General features: G+C 46.0%; 2 long non-coding RNA genes across 3 annotated transcripts in view; one reads left to right on the top strand and one right to left on the bottom strand.

Annotated features, from left to right (window-relative positions):
• Positions 1 to 1,555: 1,555 nt before the first annotated feature.
• On the bottom strand, positions 1,556 to 6,571 carry LOC135239219 (uncharacterized). Its single transcript, XR_010325316.1, has 3 exons — positions 5,863 to 6,571; positions 3,484 to 3,598; positions 1,556 to 1,669 (listed from the first exon to the last, which is right to left on the bottom strand). It is a non-coding gene; the product is annotated as an uncharacterized LOC135239219 (long non-coding RNA).
• The window catches only part of LOC135239217 (uncharacterized), a 16,796-nt gene continuing 4,286 nt past the window's right edge, over positions 5,052 to 17,561 (top strand). Inside the window, exons 1-2 of one of the 2 annotated variants that reach the window (XR_010325313.1) lie at positions 5,052 to 5,803; positions 14,918 to 15,083. This is a non-coding gene — a long non-coding RNA (uncharacterized LOC135239217). Of the gene's footprint in view, positions 5,804 to 6,581; positions 6,719 to 14,917; positions 15,084 to 17,561 lie in introns of those variants that run through there. The other variant, XR_010325312.1, reaches the window with a different exon arrangement.

Raw genomic sequence — 17,561 nt, 5'->3', positions numbered from 1 at the left:
GATTCAGGAGACAATTTCACCATTCTGGCTAAACTGTTGTTTAAATCAGTACTCCCTGAACAGCTGGAAGTATAAAACGGGTCAGATTCAGCTGCAGGTAACGGTAGCGCACGACTGACACACGCAGCTGCTGGAGATAAAATCACATTATGATCCAACAATACAGTGGCGACACTGCTGCTAATCCTGTAGGTGATGGGATCTGGACCCGCAGAGACCGCCAGACTGGAGCCTTGATAAGGCATCTGGCCCGTTCGTTCTAGACTGGTGTGTTGCTAAAATCACCACCCCCTGCAGCCTTCTCGCTTGATTGGATACCTTATCTGCTGTCCTGGACTGACACAGCGCCCCCTTCAGGTAAAGTAGTGACTGCATCCCGGGTGAGGGAACGGTTGGCTTAGATAGAGGAGAGAAACGAGAACCCCTTTTACACAATACCTTTCCTCATTTTTCATTTCATTCTTAATTTCCTGTACAGATGAAACTGGCGTTTGAATGCACAGGTATCTCAGAAAAGGTGAATTCTGATGCTATGGCCTGTGTTAAGAGGGCATTGGGGATCTGCAGGGCTAACTAAAGGTCAAAGGTCACTTCCTGAATATCCTGGGGAAACTACATTTAGAAGTGCTGTGGAATAAACCTGCTGAAAACACCTTTCAGGCACTTTGGCATCTGCTCTCTTAGCTGAAGCTCTTTGTTGAGCGCTGGGCTCTGTTCCTGTGACATCAGAGGGTAACCTGATTGGTTGCAGGAGAAGCGCACTGTCGTGCGGACTGATAAGGGGTACTTAGAAGGTTCCGAAGACAGAACACCAGCTTCCTGCCAAAGTTTGCTTCATATGCACATGCAAGTGGGAGTAGATTATTATTTATCTGTTCCCAGATGTGAAGTGGATTTGTTTCGTCTATCGAGTGATATTTTAAGCCACGGTTCTGATGTGTATTTATGTTGTTAAAGGCCCCACGATTGCAAAATAAAGGGGGTGGTGGGTGGGTGCAAAAATGTATACCTCAGACAGTGCCGACAGGCAGTGAGCTTTCTGGCACAACATGGCCACCGTCCGACACAGAAGCATGTGCTTCTGATTGGAAGACGCTGCGATAAACCTGTCACTTTAAAGTATAATGAAATCTGTGAAAGTAATCCTGTCATAATCGTTATTGTCTTAAATAGATACAATGAATTGGACTCCCTCTTCATATTTTGCATATAAATACTGGGCTAAAATTAGCCTGGAACCAGTCTGTAAAAAATCCCAGCTGACATGACATAATCTGCCGCTCACGGTGGGTTAGTAGTTTCCCATCATCAGAGGGGTCCTATTTTGAAGTAACCGGGCCATGGAGCTACTTCAGGCTGCCACCAGATGGCGCAAGTGAGCAGAGATGCAGTGGTCGTGTGCTCAGCACCAATAAGCTTCTGAATCTTGTGTTTTTAAAAAGCAAATTTCTATTGCATGTCAACATTTTTTCTGAAGTAGGGATGCCCAGTGTTCTTATTAGGCCCCTTCCTATCCCTGCATCAGTTCTCTCATTCGTTAGATGACCTACCTGTGCAAGGTGTGTAGGCCCCTCCCATTTTTTCATCACAGTTCTCTCAGGTGTCAGAAGGCCTACCTGTACCAGGTGTGTAGGTCCTCTGGCTGAATGATTGCGCTGCTCAGGTGAAACTGCAGAATGAAATGAAATGGTTGCTTATGGCTCATGTTATCTTCTATGCTGATAAAATTTTTTTATAGTGATTAGATTTGGCCTATTTATTTGACCAGGCATTGAAGATAAAATCTGGAATAAAATGGGCCTCCACAAAAAGTTACATGCGGCATGTGGATTCTGGTTATTTTTTTAATATTTCTAAAATGGAGGCATCCATACCTTCTCCTTCCTCAGTCACACTGCAGTAGAACAAAGCGCACTGAACAACCACTGGATTCACTCATTAAGTACCCCGCCCCCCAACTAACCCCCCCCCCCCCCCGATGGTCAGACAGCCAGGGTAGCCCATACTGGGTCCCATCAATTTAAATAAAACGGCAAAATTAAACCCCTTTTTCCTGCTTTCCCTGGACCTTGTCAGCGACACGTCACACACGCGCTGGGCCCCTGCTGGAGTAAGATGGATTTATGAACTGCCCGAGCGTTTGTTCTCCTCAAATAAATCTGCAAGCACTCTGCCCGACAGGAAAGAGAGCTTTCAGCATGGGGGAGACATTACACGGCGTCCTAAGGAAGCCCTAAGCTCACTGCTAGGAGTTGGTGTAGGTCCAATGTGCATGTGCACACAGTTAGATTCAAAAGTATTGAGGCAGTGACACAATTTTCCTTGTTTTGGCACTACACTCCAGCACATTGGATCTGAAGTAAAACTATGAATATGAGGTTAAAATGCAGACTCCCATGTGAAACAATAGTATGTTGAAGAAAACCTAAAGTGTACTATTTTATACTAAAGAATACTTTTAATTCAATAAAATATGCAACAAATATAATTAAAGTTTGTATCAAGTATGTTTAGTCTATTCTTTTTTCACATGGGCTATCAGCTTTAATTTGAGGGTAATTACATCCATGCTTGGTGATCCATGTAGGAATTCTTCGTGCGTGTGTGTATGTGTGTGTATGTGCGTGCGTGTGTGTGAGAGAGAGACAGAGAGAGAGAGAGAGAGAGAAATAGAGAGGCTAGCCAGGGAAGACAGCCTGTCCAGTCAGTGCACACGCAAACAGGTAGAGACAGAGATTCATATTATTTTATATTGCACATAATTTATATTGTACACAATTCTTTAAAAATATAAACATTGTTTTCCCCAACATCCAAAATATGAGTGATATCTGGAAATTGTAGCCAGATATGTAGCCACATGGCACAGGATGAGGGACATAGAGAGAACAATCTCTGCATAAAATATATATATTTCACAAGTTTATTTATTTAAAATTGTTATTTTAGTGACCAATTTTTTTTTAAAAAGCTAACTTACCATAATTAGTCTTTTTTTAAACTTATGCTATACATATTTGTTTATATTAGAATAAATGTAATATTTTTTATGTTTTTCACACCTTAATGTTAACTTTTTTACACTATGTGAATATGTTTATTATTATTATTATTATTATTATTATTATTATTACAGTGTTGTGGGTCATACTTGTTGCATGGTGTGTATGTGGTATGTTTCTGTGTATTATATGTATGGCTGTGACAATATGACTGTAGTTGTCCTGCCCCCCGTCCCCTCACCACAGATGAAAATGTTTTTCAGCCCTTTGGTTTCAGGGCAGGAGTGAGAACTGGTAATTCCGTTAGTCGCCATGGGGTGGCACTGTAATTACTGGCTTGACCAACTCCTTCAAAACAGTGGAAATTGTTGAACGAATATGATTTACCAAAACAGCCAGGCAGAACTGGGAATGTTTGAGACCCATTATTTCAGAGAACTGTCGCCACCCCCCTCCCCCCACCCCGGGCCAGGCTTCTTACCTCCAGAACCTCTCTGGGGTGGTCACAGGGTGGGATGGGGGTAGGAGGTGGAAGGATTTGGGATCTCAGACTCATTTCCCTGACCAGTCGCTCTGAACGTGCAACGGAAGTGTGTCTGGGGGAAGAACGCAAACAGAGAGGTGGAACCTCAGCTTCTATTGGAGGAAAGACCTGTCAATCAATACCAACAAGAGCCACTGCCCCCAACTCCTGGGAGGGGATTAAGCACAAGCTATACTTCTGAAAGACTGACTCCAGAGTCAGGGCATCACTCTGTCTCCCTGTCTGTCTCTCTCTGTCTCTGTCTCTCTAAGGGGGAAGTTTTAATATGCACACTTAGAACAGAAGGAAGAATAGAACAGCACAGAGGAATATATCTTTAACAGTAGACTGGCGTCGTGTGATCTTTTGAATTTGCGTTGGCAGTTGGAAGAGGCTGGTCACGTCCAGGGCAAATGTCCCTCTTTCCTTTAAAGGAGTTCCTGCTCGCTAGTGCGTTCATTCTTCCAGCCGTTCGGCAGCTCGGGTCAAAGAGCCATCCTCATTTTTTATTCGTGAAAGTGTACAGGGTTAAGAAGGGGACTGTTCGTTTGACCTGGGGGTCGTAAGGTCAATCCTGCAGTGAGACTATACGGCCGTAGACTTTTGTAAATGCGTGTCACGCCAAGGCACAAACAAGTTATCTTGGATAAGCAAGTTCTCACGATTGTGGCTCTTAGCGACGATGATTCTCTTAACCCTCGCACTGCTGCTGTATTCAGAAGCCTACAAGTCAAAGATGTTCGATGTTTATTTGTGAAACATCTTTAGATGATGGTTTAGATGATGACTACAATTTAAATGTAGTCATCATCTGAAGCAGTTAGCCATGCTTACAGAAGCACTTTGGCAGAGCTGAGCGGTGACAGCGTGGTTGTGTGATAATATCGGGTCAGCACTGTTTACACACTCATCTCTGGCATTTTCCTGCCACTGATACTGAATGGGTTATTACATGGGGCCATGGCTGCAGCCAAATTACATCACATTACTGTGGTTGTGATATTTGAGTGTCATGACAGTGGGTCTGTTGTCATGGTGAAAACCTGATGGTGACTCACTGCAGTTCTTTGAGCCCTGGGGGGTATTTCGGGTAGCAGGATTACTGAGTTAGCTGGATAACTGCAGAACCCTCCCCAAATCTGGAACATGGACTGAAGTAAAAAGAGCTGTTCCGGGTTTTACTCAGCGCAGTTATCCAGCTAACTCAGTAATCCTTTATTATTGTTATTACTATTATTATCCTGCTTTGTGAAATACCTCCAAGCTGGTTTGGTTTACGTCCCTATGAACACTGTACAGGATAACTGAAGAGATGCTAATGTATGGCTTGTCTGTGATTCTGATATTCTGAGTTTTTAGAAGGGTTTTTTCTTCAGAAGGGAATGAGTGCATTGAATTTTAATATTCATTCCTCTGGTGGGGAAAAAAACCCAACAAAACAACTGTCAGAAATAGGGAATATTTCAAATATTCTTTATCCTCTTCTAATTGACCATGAGGGTGGTTTCTTCACCACTGTACAGAATTAATACCAGCGTTGGAGTACCCAAACTCTACTATAACTGAGATTTTTTACAAAGACCATTTTTTAAAGAACACACCTGGGCCACTTAAAAGAATCATGTAGGTGTCTCAGAGCTTCACTGCATGTAGCACCTCTTAAATCCAGCTTATAAACACACACTGCTTAAATTCCTGACAAGCACCATAAAGGTTCAGACTCGCTGGTGTCAAAGTGCACCAGAATGCGCACCATACGTGGCTTAATTTCTTGGAAACGCAACTGAAACAGGGTTCATATGTTTGACAGAATCATTCACTTCCTAGACTCCCAAACTTCCAAATGAACAGCTGTGAATAGCATGTTTGCATGAAAACAACATTTCAATATTTGCAATAATATTTAATTTCTGATTTAATGACCGTTGTTTTGCGATGGATTGCTGGACACTTGGTCTGCAGGTACCCATGTTGGTAGGTGTACCGACAGAAATGTTATGGGTTTTTGAGCCAAATCACGAGCGCTCGACAGTACTTCCATCTGACAGTGTCCAATGAGAACGGAGATTTAGGATGGGTTCCGACGGTTGGAACTTGATAACCAAGTAGCCTGGCAGCGTTAGCCCGACCCGCTAGCGCACGTCAAGAAATCGCAAAATGGCGGAGCGTGCGGCCCCCTGGGGCCCTGTCAGTCCTTATAGTGGACATTTGGAGGTTTCTCTGGCATCAGAAGAGGGAGAAGGAGCTAATGAACACGGCTGTCAGTGGCGTCCTAAGGGTAAGGAGAGAGCGGAGATAAGTGATAAGCAGGTAGAAGATTTGGAGGGGGGTACAGACCCTGTCGGCCATCTGGATCTCGTTCTGTTTGAAGGGATGCGGGGGTGTGTGTTCAGCCGCATGGGAACTTCTGGTTCCCCCTTTGTTGGCATGGTGATGAGACTACAGGTTATGATCAAACATGCCTTTGGTGTTCATGGTGTTAATGCCTTTTCCTTACTTGCTTCACATGGGAAGGGAAAAGGTAGGCTACAGTTGGAATATTTATATTTCAGTCCAAAGTTTACACGTAAACACACACAGTCCGATAGGAGTTTATATAAATCGTAGGCAATAATAATCCGAGGACCGCTTTCGGTGGCTGTCGAAACGTTGGAAAGGGAAAAAAAACAAGGCTCTATAAATACGTTTTAAAATCATAACCAAGAGTTTAAAAAACGTTAACTCTAAACTTAATTAACTTCTAGGTAGCGTTCAAGTTCTTCAACTAAGCTACACTACACAAGCTAGAGACGAGACGGCTAATTCATAAGAACAAACGAACCTCACAGAAAATCAAGGCCAGAACTAAGTTTTTTGATAATCGCGTTGCGCTGTAGCCGGTAGGCTATTATCAATAGTGCAAAATGACCGTGGTCGCACCTGCAGAGCAGAATCCAGAGACCGTAAAAAATAGGCAGAAGCCTTTAATTGCTGACTATTGCAAATCTCGCGATATTTTAGCAGTGTGAGATTTTAATGAGAAGGGTCCAGCTGTATGCTATTGAGTTTTAATTGCTTTTTCGTCGAGGGCAGTTTGGCTGCAGAAGCGCAGAATTGCATTTGTCATTGTCAGTGGTAGGCTATTGGAGTCCTTTCGGCTCAGGAACTGCCTATTTTAAATGAAATCTGAAAATGTATACCTTGCAACGAAGAGGTGCGTTTGTTATTGTTGTTGTTGTTATTATTATTTATTTATTATTATTATTATTATTATAATAATAATAATAATAATAATTTTTTTAAAACTATTTCATTGTGATAAAGAAAGACGGAACATGTTCTTAAAGCTGTACATAAGTGCGCCATTGTCTTTATCAAACCAAGAAACGAGCATGAGTACGGACGAATCAAGGCGGGGATCTGCGCAGCCGGCAAAAATAAGCCGGTGTTAACAGACGCCGTGTTTTCCTCCATTAAAAATTAGTATAAAAAGTCTCACCACTTTCTGCAGGAGGTATTTTGAGGCCCAATTAAATAATCTACGGCACAGGTCGTACATTAAGAACATTTGCAAGTGAAACTGAGAACTTAATATACAGCACACTGCACTTTTTTCTACATTTGTCTGTTGAGTTGGTCTGGCCTACTATCATTTGGACGTAGGCCTGCTCTTCCTGGAGTACATCGATTCAAGGCCTTAATTGTTATTGCTGTTTTTTTCTGTTTAGGCCGCTGGAGGCATTCCCCATACTTCCTGGAGTAGCGTCATGCCAGTCAACGTGCAACTGATGTTAGTTACAAAATAACATTGTACGGTTGGGATGAGGGGAGGGGCGTGTTCAGAGATCCAGCAGTTTCTGAAAGGGAAAAGTAAGCATGCATTGATTAAATTGAATCAACAATGTGAATACATGATTTAAATTCTGGTAGTTTGTGTCATGGGGAGTAGATGGATGGTCAACCTTCTCTGGTGCACAGTAGTTTACCTGCAAACTGTAAATTAAGTTTTAAAATGATAGTATTTCCTGTGAGTCTTAAAAAGCCCTAAATAAAGTAGATGGTAAGAGAAAATGTCAATGGTTGTGCTTCTTCAAAGGATCTGAATTTCTTCATGCAGGCTGCAGTGATTAACTTTAATTAAAATTGCAACCCTTAATTTTTTCATTTTAAGAAGGCCATATTTGATATTTTTTCACAATGGCATATTGGTAGCAATATCGATTCACTGCATTTTGAGATTTCTTCTCTAAAATGCTGTTTTCCACTGGTGGTGTCGAGTGCGACAAGCTCGCCAATTATACAGATATGATGACGCAAGAACAGGAACTTGCAAGCGCCTAAAATGTAGAAGGCGTCTTCAAAATTAGGTTTGTCAAGGACACTTGATTCTTGCGACCAAGCCATGCAAGGTTAACTGTGTAATGCAACTTCAGACCTTCTGAAACATAACTGTTTGAAGACATGAAGTAGTATAAATGAAAATCCTGGTAAATATGGTAATATGCTAATATGGTAAAATGTAGTGCTTGTTTATTTAGTAGTTTTTTTGGCACTTGCCTTCCACAATTGAAAGCTGAGATGAACAGGTTGAGAAAGAAAACGGGCTTCGTAACCGCCTTACCACGGGTTGCCACATGGGAGCGCTGCACATTTGCATTGCAGACATTTTCAGTTGGATTTGCGGTCTGGTGATTTGGTATGTTGTGTCAAACTTCTCTTTCTGTGCGCTGAGGCTGAGGTGCCTCGAGTGCCCGGGATGTCCTTGTCTAAACATTCGGCACAAGGGTTTTTGTGTCCGTTGCGCCCCCGCTGCTGTTGATATCATTACGTCCCGTTCTCCCGCTGGGAGGCTGAGGCGAGGGGGGCACGGGGGCGCGGGATTAGGAGAAGCCGTCGAGCCGGGAGGCCGTAATGAGGAGTGACACTGGCTCCAGTTCGGCCGAGCATCACCCCGAGATTCAATGGCAGCCACACTTTCCCAGTCGGCGCGCTACGTCGGAGGTCACGGGCCGACCAATGGGAACGCAGGGACGAGGCTTGGCCCGGCCCTCCCTTTGGCGGACGGTGCCGGCTGGGACCCCCCCCCCGTAACCCCGTGGGCCGTGCTCTCCGTGCCGCGCCTGGCCGTGCGTCAGTCGTCTCTGTGGTGGAGCCAGGCGACGGTTTGGAAGCCATGTTCCTTGTTTCGGTTGGTCTGCAGAGAAAATGGCCGCCCCTGGTTTCACAGCCTCTGCTTGTATTCACTCTAGAGTAGTTTTTATCACCGTTGACGTAAACGTGCCGTTTCATTCCCCACACATTTTCTATTTGCCTGTTTTATGTTTCATGTGTTCTGTGTCCTTTATCTGCCACAAAGCTGTTAGATAAGGGGAAAGGATAAGGATTTTTGAGCACTGGGTGAAGATGATTGAAATTCATGCGTGTAAGCTGACCCTTTTATTCTGAGTGGGCTTGTGGCCTGAAGACTATTTTTGAAGGCTTGAAGGTTTTTTGAATCCTTCGTTTCCATATTAGCACATCCTTTTAATGTTTCTGTATGTTCTTTCTTGTTGGATAGAGATTATAAGAGCGTATTGAATTGTGGTTGTGGGAGTGTGTTGTTGGATGGTGGTCATGTGAGCGTTTTGTTGGACAGTGTTTTTGGATTGTCGTGATAGGAATGCATTTCATAGTGGTTATGAGAGTAGGTTGTTGGACAGTGGCTTTGGGAGTGTGTTTTGGACAGTGGTTATGGGACCTGAAGTGGCCAGCGCTCGATGCTCAAAGCATGTGAATAAGGAGGTTGTGATGTCATGGCTGGAGTGTTGAACTGATCAGGCCCTGAGTCGTGTAAATATAGAGGAAATCATTGCCTCACCCCTAATGGTCCTGGATGTCGCTCTGGATAAGAAAATCTTCCAAATGAACAATCGGCAAAATAACGATGATTAGGGCTGTACCTCATATGCAGACAACGCTGGTGTCACCATTATTATCATTCCTTGCCTTGGGATCGGAGTGCTGTGTCCCGTTAGGAGATTTGGGTGTTTGTACATGACTCCCCTCTGCAGTTGGGGCAGGGGGAGCTGTGTTGGGGCCTAGTGACGGGCCCCTTGCCTAGCGATGGGCTCCTTGTGCTCGCGACTTTAATCCCGTTAGTGATCGGCTGACGGGTCCTCATCAGGTCACTTTCCCCCAGCCAAGCGTGGAAAAGCAATTTACCTCGTGCATGGGAGCCTCTCGACCATTGGCCACCCTGCACGCGGAGCACTGGCCTCCTCGCTGGGGCCCCTCCCCTGACCCAAAAGCCACACTCATCTGCTGGGGCCATGGAGGCCAATACCAGAGGCATCTCTATGTACTGTGTAAAATGAATACCACCAGTGCTGGTGGTTTTCATTTTATTTCCTACTCTTGTGGACTTGTCTTGTAACCCTTTTAGTCATGTCTGTATCCGAGCTGATTGTTGTACAATTATCGCTAGTTGTGTGCAGTAAGTTCAGTGCTGTGATTTTTGCATACACCTGCAATGTTTTATTCACCCTATTAATGTCTGCTAAGAACACTTAAATGAACTGAAGTTATGTTAGTGTAAGATTCTCACAAAAAATTGGTTCTTTTCACTTATTGCTTCTACTGTCTGTGTAGTGAAATTCTGTTTTGCGAGCGAAGACGTGAACTTTTACTACAGGAAGTCGCAGCAGGGGCCGTACGGTGAATCCGATTGGTTCCCTTTCCTTAGCTGGGCGACTTGATCTATAGTTAAAGCAAGCTCATTGTACCTGCTTTAGAACCCCTCCTTTAAGACCCTGCTCCTTTAAATCTCTGCTCTTCCTGGCCGGAGTGTTTGAGAGGGGTGGGGGCAAGGGGTAGGGGTGGGGGGGGTGGGGGCAAGGGGTAGGGGTGGGGGGGTGCTCTGAACCGAAGGGTCCCGAGCTCATGAATGGTTTGTCAGACTTTCCGCCTTGGCGAGCATGTCGTGTCTCCATTAGCAGCGTTTTGTTTCTCCTCCCTCTCCGTGTCCTGTCAGCAGGGGGCCCCCCTCACGTGTTCCGCCTCGCCCCGCCTCGCCGTGCTGCAGTCTGGTGCCAGACAGACTGACCAATTGGGGGGGGGGGGGGGGGGGTTTCAGAGTGTACGCAAAGTCTGTAATCCTGGAGCTTCATTCTGGGGGACTCATGCATGCTTGCAGTGGGGGGGGAGGAGCTCAGTCTTGTATCTTGATTTTCATTAGAAAGGTAAGCCAGAAATGGAAACATTTGCTGGGCGAAGTAGCCTCATTATTAGGAATACTTGGTAACTGCTCTTTCCCGGACTGCACTGCAAAATGCCCCCCTGTATGCATCATGCGCACGTGCTGAGCAGGACCATGGGAAGTGTAGTTCAGTTTCAGTCAGTTTTCGAAGACCTACATCCCTCCACCCCCCCCGGCTCTGTTTTTCTTCTTCTTTTATGCTCTCTTTCATATGAATCGCTCCCATATAGGTACATGATTTATGAATAGCTGTCACTGGGTGTGGGGAAAAATGTCATCACTCTAGTCAGAGCACATTTAAGTTATGCAAAATTTGGGATTTTGCGCTGTGGTGGGGGTGGGGGTTTTGGGGGAGAGTTATGTGAGTTATAAGTTGCCTGCCCTCTGTTCCACTGTCGTTATTTTGGTCCCAGGTCTGGTCCCACAGCAGTGTCTGTTGAGTCCTTTGCATCCAGTGCCCGAAGCATTGTGGGAAGCTGGGAAGTCAGCAGTAGCTAAAGCATCCCTGGCTAATTGAGACGTACCCCTGGCAGGGCAAGCAAGCCCAGCTCTGGGGACTGTAGACTTCTGGTCATAGCCGCTAAAGATCCGCTAAAGATTTAGCCCTGACTATAGCCCCTGACTCTGTGCTTGTGGTCAGCGACGCTGGCACACAAACGACCCACAGCACCTCTGTTTAGAGTCTATTGTTAACAGTGTAGATGCGAAGTGACGGAAGTGGTCAATCAAAACCTTATAGTCAAGAATTCCACCATCGTCATCCTCAGCGTAGCTGTTGAAGCTGCGTACCACAGGCTCGCTAATCGCCCTGACTGTTGGCCCACTCTGCCTGCTCCTCCTCTTTTTGTCTGATTATTGCTCCGCAGGTCCAGTGGCTGCGCCCCCAGCTCCCCCCCCCACCCCCTTGCCTCCTCCTTCAGACCCAGCCCATCTTGATGTTAGTTTGACCCCTGACCCCGCCCCATTCTGCCTGCTGACCTGTCAAATAGGCCCTTTCATTCCCCCGGCCCTCTGGGGTCACGCCTTCCTCTTTGAGCTGAAATATGGCCGCGCGGCCGGCAGAGACGAGCCAATTATTCCCCCTGAAAGAGATCAGAGGGACGTAACGAGCCGAGAGTAATCATTATTTTTGTTTATTGGTCCAATTTATCGGCTCTTGACGGTTTGTTGGCGCATATAGGATTAGATTAGAGAGATTAAAGATCCTCTTGTCTTATACCAGAATAAACACCATCGTGTAAAGGCGGCGGTACCGCTAATGCGATCGTGCTAATGGCAGAGTTGCTTCGTGTTTGTAGCACTGTGGTGAGCAGGAGTACAAAAATAATTTGGCTCCTAGGAAATCATGTGCAGAATTTAAGTGCTGATGCAGATATAAGCGTCTTGCAGTCGTATATGGTCACGGAGAGGTTGCGCTGATAGCCAGTGGGCATATGGTTGGTTTGGGCCTTTTCATTTGTTCGTGGTTGATGTGGATGTTGCCTGTTGGGTGTGAGGAGCATTGTCGATTGCTGTTTGACCTCTGATCTATGCGTGCTCTTGCGCTCGAGAAGTCCTTCATGCCTCCGCTACTTATAGAGAATCACCGGATCTACTCCACAGAATCTGCTTCTGCCCAGATCAGGGTGCCATAGACCCCCCCCCCCCCTTCCTGCCTCCATTCACATTGGGTATGAGGGTGGTGCTTGTGTGGATAACTGGCCAAGTTTACTTCAATCCCCCCCCCCCCCTCGCCCCCACCTCAAAGGCACTTCTCCATCCCTTCCTCCTGCCACACTGCCCCCTCCCCCCGTTCATGTTGTAGAGTGAAAGCCTGGCTATCAGGTCTTGGCTGCCAGGCTCAGGAATCGGTAACCTGCCGGAGTGGACCCCTCGGCTTTGGTGCTTGCCTCTGCGTTTTCTACCTCACTGTTCAGAAGACCGGGAAATGCAGGCCTGTTGTGGACCATCATCCATTATCTGTACCCGCTAACCCTGGGCAGGATCACGGGGGTTCTGGAGCCTATCCCAGCGTGCATTGTGTGAGAATTAGGAATACACCCTGGACAGGTCCGGATATTGGAGGATGGGATGAGGGTTGGGATGGAAGTTGGATGAAGTAATGCTGAATGTTCTAAAGAATTTTTAAAAATGCACAGTTATTTTGGACAGTAGTGTATTGCTTAAAAATAAAGTTTTCCCATGATAAGTAGTCAAGCCAAGTATTTAATTGAAAGGTCTGATAGTCTGTGTATTTGGCTAATCTGATTGGCAGGTTTTCCTTGTGACACAGTGGGGTGGGAAGACCTCCTGGTCTTCATCGACAGTCCTGGCTCCTCCACCGTCTGCCTGTGTTATAATCAGCCAATAGGCTCCGTTACGCCAAACAGTGTATCCACAGTGATAGATGTCCTGCCGTAGATAACCTATGGCATTGTGGGAAAACTGACCTTCTTGGCCTTGTTTTTGTCACCTGCCAAGCACAAGACTCATCAACGTCATCATCAACACAACTGTTTGTTTCTCAAAGGGCGGCCCAGTCTGAGGCTTTTGGCCTGCTTGTTCACCAACTTTCACAGCAGTAATGGGACATCCTGTAACTTCCACTGACTGGAATGCTTTTGTGGCTAAAAGGTAACATCCACCGATTTTAACAGTATCAGGAATTGCGAAGAATACCTCAAAGAATCTAATCAGAATTCAGCATCTCGCCTTTTGTAATCTGTGTCAGTAACCACTGCTTGAGAAGGTCTCACTGATATGATCTCAAACTTGCCCACTGAAGGTAGATTAATTTTATTTTGTATGCTGAAGTGTGTATAGTTGTGCAGGTTTTGTTGTGTGGTTGTGTAGATGCTTCCATCCCTTTAACTGACAGGAACATAGCAATTTAAGTGGAAAAACTGAGAAGCAGATCTGGTACATGCAAGGTGTACAACTGCTGGGAGCTGGAGATCCTGCGACAGTTCTGGAATATATTTAGCACCTAAATGTCATGATTAAGTGGCACTTTGTTCGATAGGGCCACACGGTGTGGGGTGGGGGGGATTCTAGACCACCAACGAATTCAAAACACGCCTCCCTTCAGTCTAGAGAAGTAGATATTGAAAACTTAAGACTTTTGTCCTCAAATGAGAGGGCTAAGCTGTTGGCAAATGCAAACAACCTGTCAGAGATAAGATAAGAAGAGCAGCCACGAGACTGGTGCTTTCTCCCCTTGCACAGTGAGGTGTAACTGTGGACCAGTCTGAAATGCCCAAGAAGCCTTGGAACTTTCTTTATGAAGACTCTTCCCTTTTGGCTTGTCATGGCTGACGGTGTCTGAACGTTACATAAAGGAAGGTATCCCGTTAGCAAACACCGACAGGTGGACAAAAATGTTTTATAAGCATTTGCAAATGTTTCAGTTGTTCCTCTGGACCTTTGAGTTGGTCCTCCAGCTCCAAGACATTTCAGTTGTTTGTCTTTGTCCAAAGACCTTTAAGTTGGTCTTCCAGCACTTTATACTTTTCAGTTGTTCCTCTAGCTCTAAGAAATTTAAGTCGTTCGTCTTTCCTCAATGGCCTTTGAGTTGGTGCACGATCCCTTATGCTTTTGAATGGTTCCTCTTGCTCTTTTGGGTTTATCATGAGACGCTTTGGCTCCAGTGTCACAGCGCATCTCTGAAACGCATCGATCACTGTCGAGACAAATCCCCTCCTTTTCTCCCAGTCAACATTCCCAAAAAATCTGTCTGCGGAACAGAGGCCCAACAGAGGTAGTTGTGTTGTGAGCTTTGACTTGAATTCCCTCTGAAATTTGTGGCACAGGGTGTTTTGCTGCCCCATCAATTCAGTTAAACTGCAGTGAAAAGTCACCTCAATGGAACGTGTTATTCTTTTTTTTATGTCCCTATCTGCCATTGTCTTTAATAGTGACTCCTAGCTTCAGCTCAAAACCAGCAAGTAATCTTGAGGAAACTGATCCATTGGATTCTAATACAGCACTAGCTAATCAGAGGAGTTTTTTACTGAATAGCTGCTTATTTTGAAACTTACAACATGGTAGTTTTGATTGAATTGGGAGGAGAACTGTGTGTATAGAATATTTCCCATCTTCTGCCACTGTATCCTCCGATAGTGGCCCAGTTGAGCTGTACTGACTCCTTGGGTGTGGTTTCAGATGTCCTGTGATGACCTGCTTTTTCACCTCTCCTTACAGGGTGTATGGAGCAGGAGCTGGCCCCCCAGGACAGCAATATGTGACTGCATTACCTCCCCCCCCATCCTAAGATCCGTTGGTTTTTGGTTAAGAGGTTCACTTTCCTCCTGACATCCGGGCGAAAGTGGCCGACCCTGTGGTTCCGCCTCCTGTCTGCCGGCTGTAGGTAGGTCAGCTCAACCTTCTCCCTTTGAGCGTTGTCAACTCCATTTACTTCCCGGCCTGCAAGCTAATTGAGGGCAAAGTATATGTCATTTTCCTTGACTTTGGGGTGTCTTGCTCTGGAGGTCAGTCGAGAGAGAAGGACTCTGTGCCCATCAGAATTTAGCCTCTCGGAACACCTGAAAGCCCTTTGTGCTAGGCAAGGCCTTCACTGTTTGAGAAGGTAGCTAAAAAAGCTCCTTGCATCTTAGAGTTTGACAAGATGACAAGAGAGAGCTCAGCATCTTGCGGTTGGCCCACTGTTATGGGCGTGCATTGCTTTGTTCCTTTTAGCTGTTTACAATGCTTGGCTGAGAAGCAGAGTGTTGAGAGCAATCAGGCTGCACGTGACTGTAAACGAACATTAAACAAACCAAACATCAATGTGATTGGCTGAGCATTATTCCCATCTGCGACTCTCTCAGACGTTAAGAGAGGTGATGGTCAGCGAGCTGGAATTCCTCTACGTCAGTTATCAGACCAAGCAGACAGTCTGCAGAGGGAGATTGCTACCCAACTGCTGCCTGTTCCCATTATCTGTCTGTGAAGCTGTCTCTTATCCAGCATGGTTTAAAAGTTTGGGATGTCTGTGGTACCCAGGTTTTAATTATTTTGTTAGATTGCCAGAAATAGTCATTTGTGATACCTTGTTAATCTCTGTATGATTACCATTGCTCTTGTCATAAGCGTACATAAGTGTTGTGCCAAGCTTATAACAGCTAATTTAAGGTAATGAAGCATGCAGTGCAATCATGGACATGTGCTGCTGCAGAGGAAGACTTTTTTTTTTTACTAGAACATTTGCTTTTTCTTAAGCTGGTCATCTGTCACTGGCGGAGCAGCTCTGCAGCAGATATTAATGAAAGCCCTCCCCCGTCCCGGCCCGGCCCGTCCTATCCCGTCTCGTTTAGGAGTTCCCTCGCTCCTTCATTTATCTCCTGGGCTGACCTCGCCGCCGTTCGTTGGTGGGATGGGGGGGGGGCAGCAGAGGAGGCGAGACGTATTGATGGTGTGGTTCGGCCACTGTGTCGGACACAGCGAATGCCCGATGGGCGTATAATGCGTCTGTGTGGGTATCGCATTTCTGCTGCGTCGCTGCGATGCTTCGGGAAGGCTGGGAAACGGGGTCTGGAGGCCTGCTTGTTCTGCCCCCTACCCCATACTTTTAATTTGGGTGTCCTCTCAGGGGAAATGGTTTTCACCAATGGACATGAGTTTAATACCTGGTGTGATCTTTCACTCAGACTTCTGGTTAAGAGCAGCCTGGCTGTGTGGGGTTTCATCATCAATGACATCATCAATCCTGCTCATTATGAGGCATGCTTGTGTGAGGGGTGTGGGATGTGTATGGGGGGGGGGCGGTGTGCGGACAGGGGTGGATCCCCTTAAATCATCTGAAGCAACAGAACGGAGGCCAGGGGGCGAGGGGTCAAAGGGCGTCTGGGCTGCGGGACGCCAGGGCTTCGGGTCCAGATAAGGGGGCCGGGGCCGGGGCAGGTACCCGGCAGATCAAAGCGCCCCGTCGGTCTGGGCGCTGTGCTCGGCTTCTCCCCGTCTGCTTGCTCCGTCCCATTTTAATACCCCCGAGCGCTCGCGGGGTTAAGGAACGATGGCCGCAGCAAGCGTGGATACTAGCTGCTGGTTTCACAGAAGAGCTGCCAGTCCTTCAGAGAATGAAATTGCTACAGCTTTTTACCGTTATTGATTTGATATTAATAATAACAGAGAGGGAATGCTTTGCGTATAGATGACTCTTCACACGGCGCTTGTGTGAAATTCGCGCTCTGCTGAAAATTCAGGAGTAGGCCTTTTTCCTGTTATGCCACCTCCTGAGTTTACCTTTGTTGAAGCCAGTGAGTAAATTACCCGTAAAAGGTCCATTCTCATGTGCTCTTACTCAAATGGCACTGACCATGTTACTGGATGCTTGTTTGGCTTATTTTAGTTGGGCGTTGTTGCCTATGTTACTCTATTGTGTACACCTTCAAAGCATCAGAACTGTGTTTTACCCATTATATGAGCTGGGTTGCCAGGTTAGCAGCGGTTTGACTTTGGCTTTTAAAGGGAGTTGCTTATAGTGTGAGACACTGGAAGTGGCGCAAGACAAGGCAACCTCTGGGGAGAGGCACAAACAGCAATTAGTCTGTGACCATAGTGCGAGCGTGCGGCTCTGTTAAACTAGCAGCAGGGGGTGTCGCTTGCTCTGATCCCAGTATACCAAACAGCCTGTTATATATTTAACAACCCCCCACTCACACACACACACACACCCCATTACACACGCACGCTCCCTTCTTAAACCATTCGCCATTTTGTGATATGAACATCCATGTGATGCAGCCTTGTAACCCAAATAACCAGGAGTTTCCATCAACAGGAATTAATAGAACCGTGCAGCAGAAAGGAAAGCTGTCTATTGGAATAACCCAAAATATTATTTTAA

The sequence above is a fragment of the Anguilla rostrata genome, chromosome 14 (genome assembly GCF_018555375.3).
Source record: "Anguilla rostrata isolate EN2019 chromosome 14, ASM1855537v3, whole genome shotgun sequence".
NCBI classification, from domain to species: Eukaryota; Metazoa; Chordata; class Actinopteri; order Anguilliformes; family Anguillidae; genus Anguilla; species Anguilla rostrata.
The sequence above is the reverse complement of the archived record's forward strand: the minus strand, read 5'-3'. Positions and strand labels throughout refer to the sequence as shown.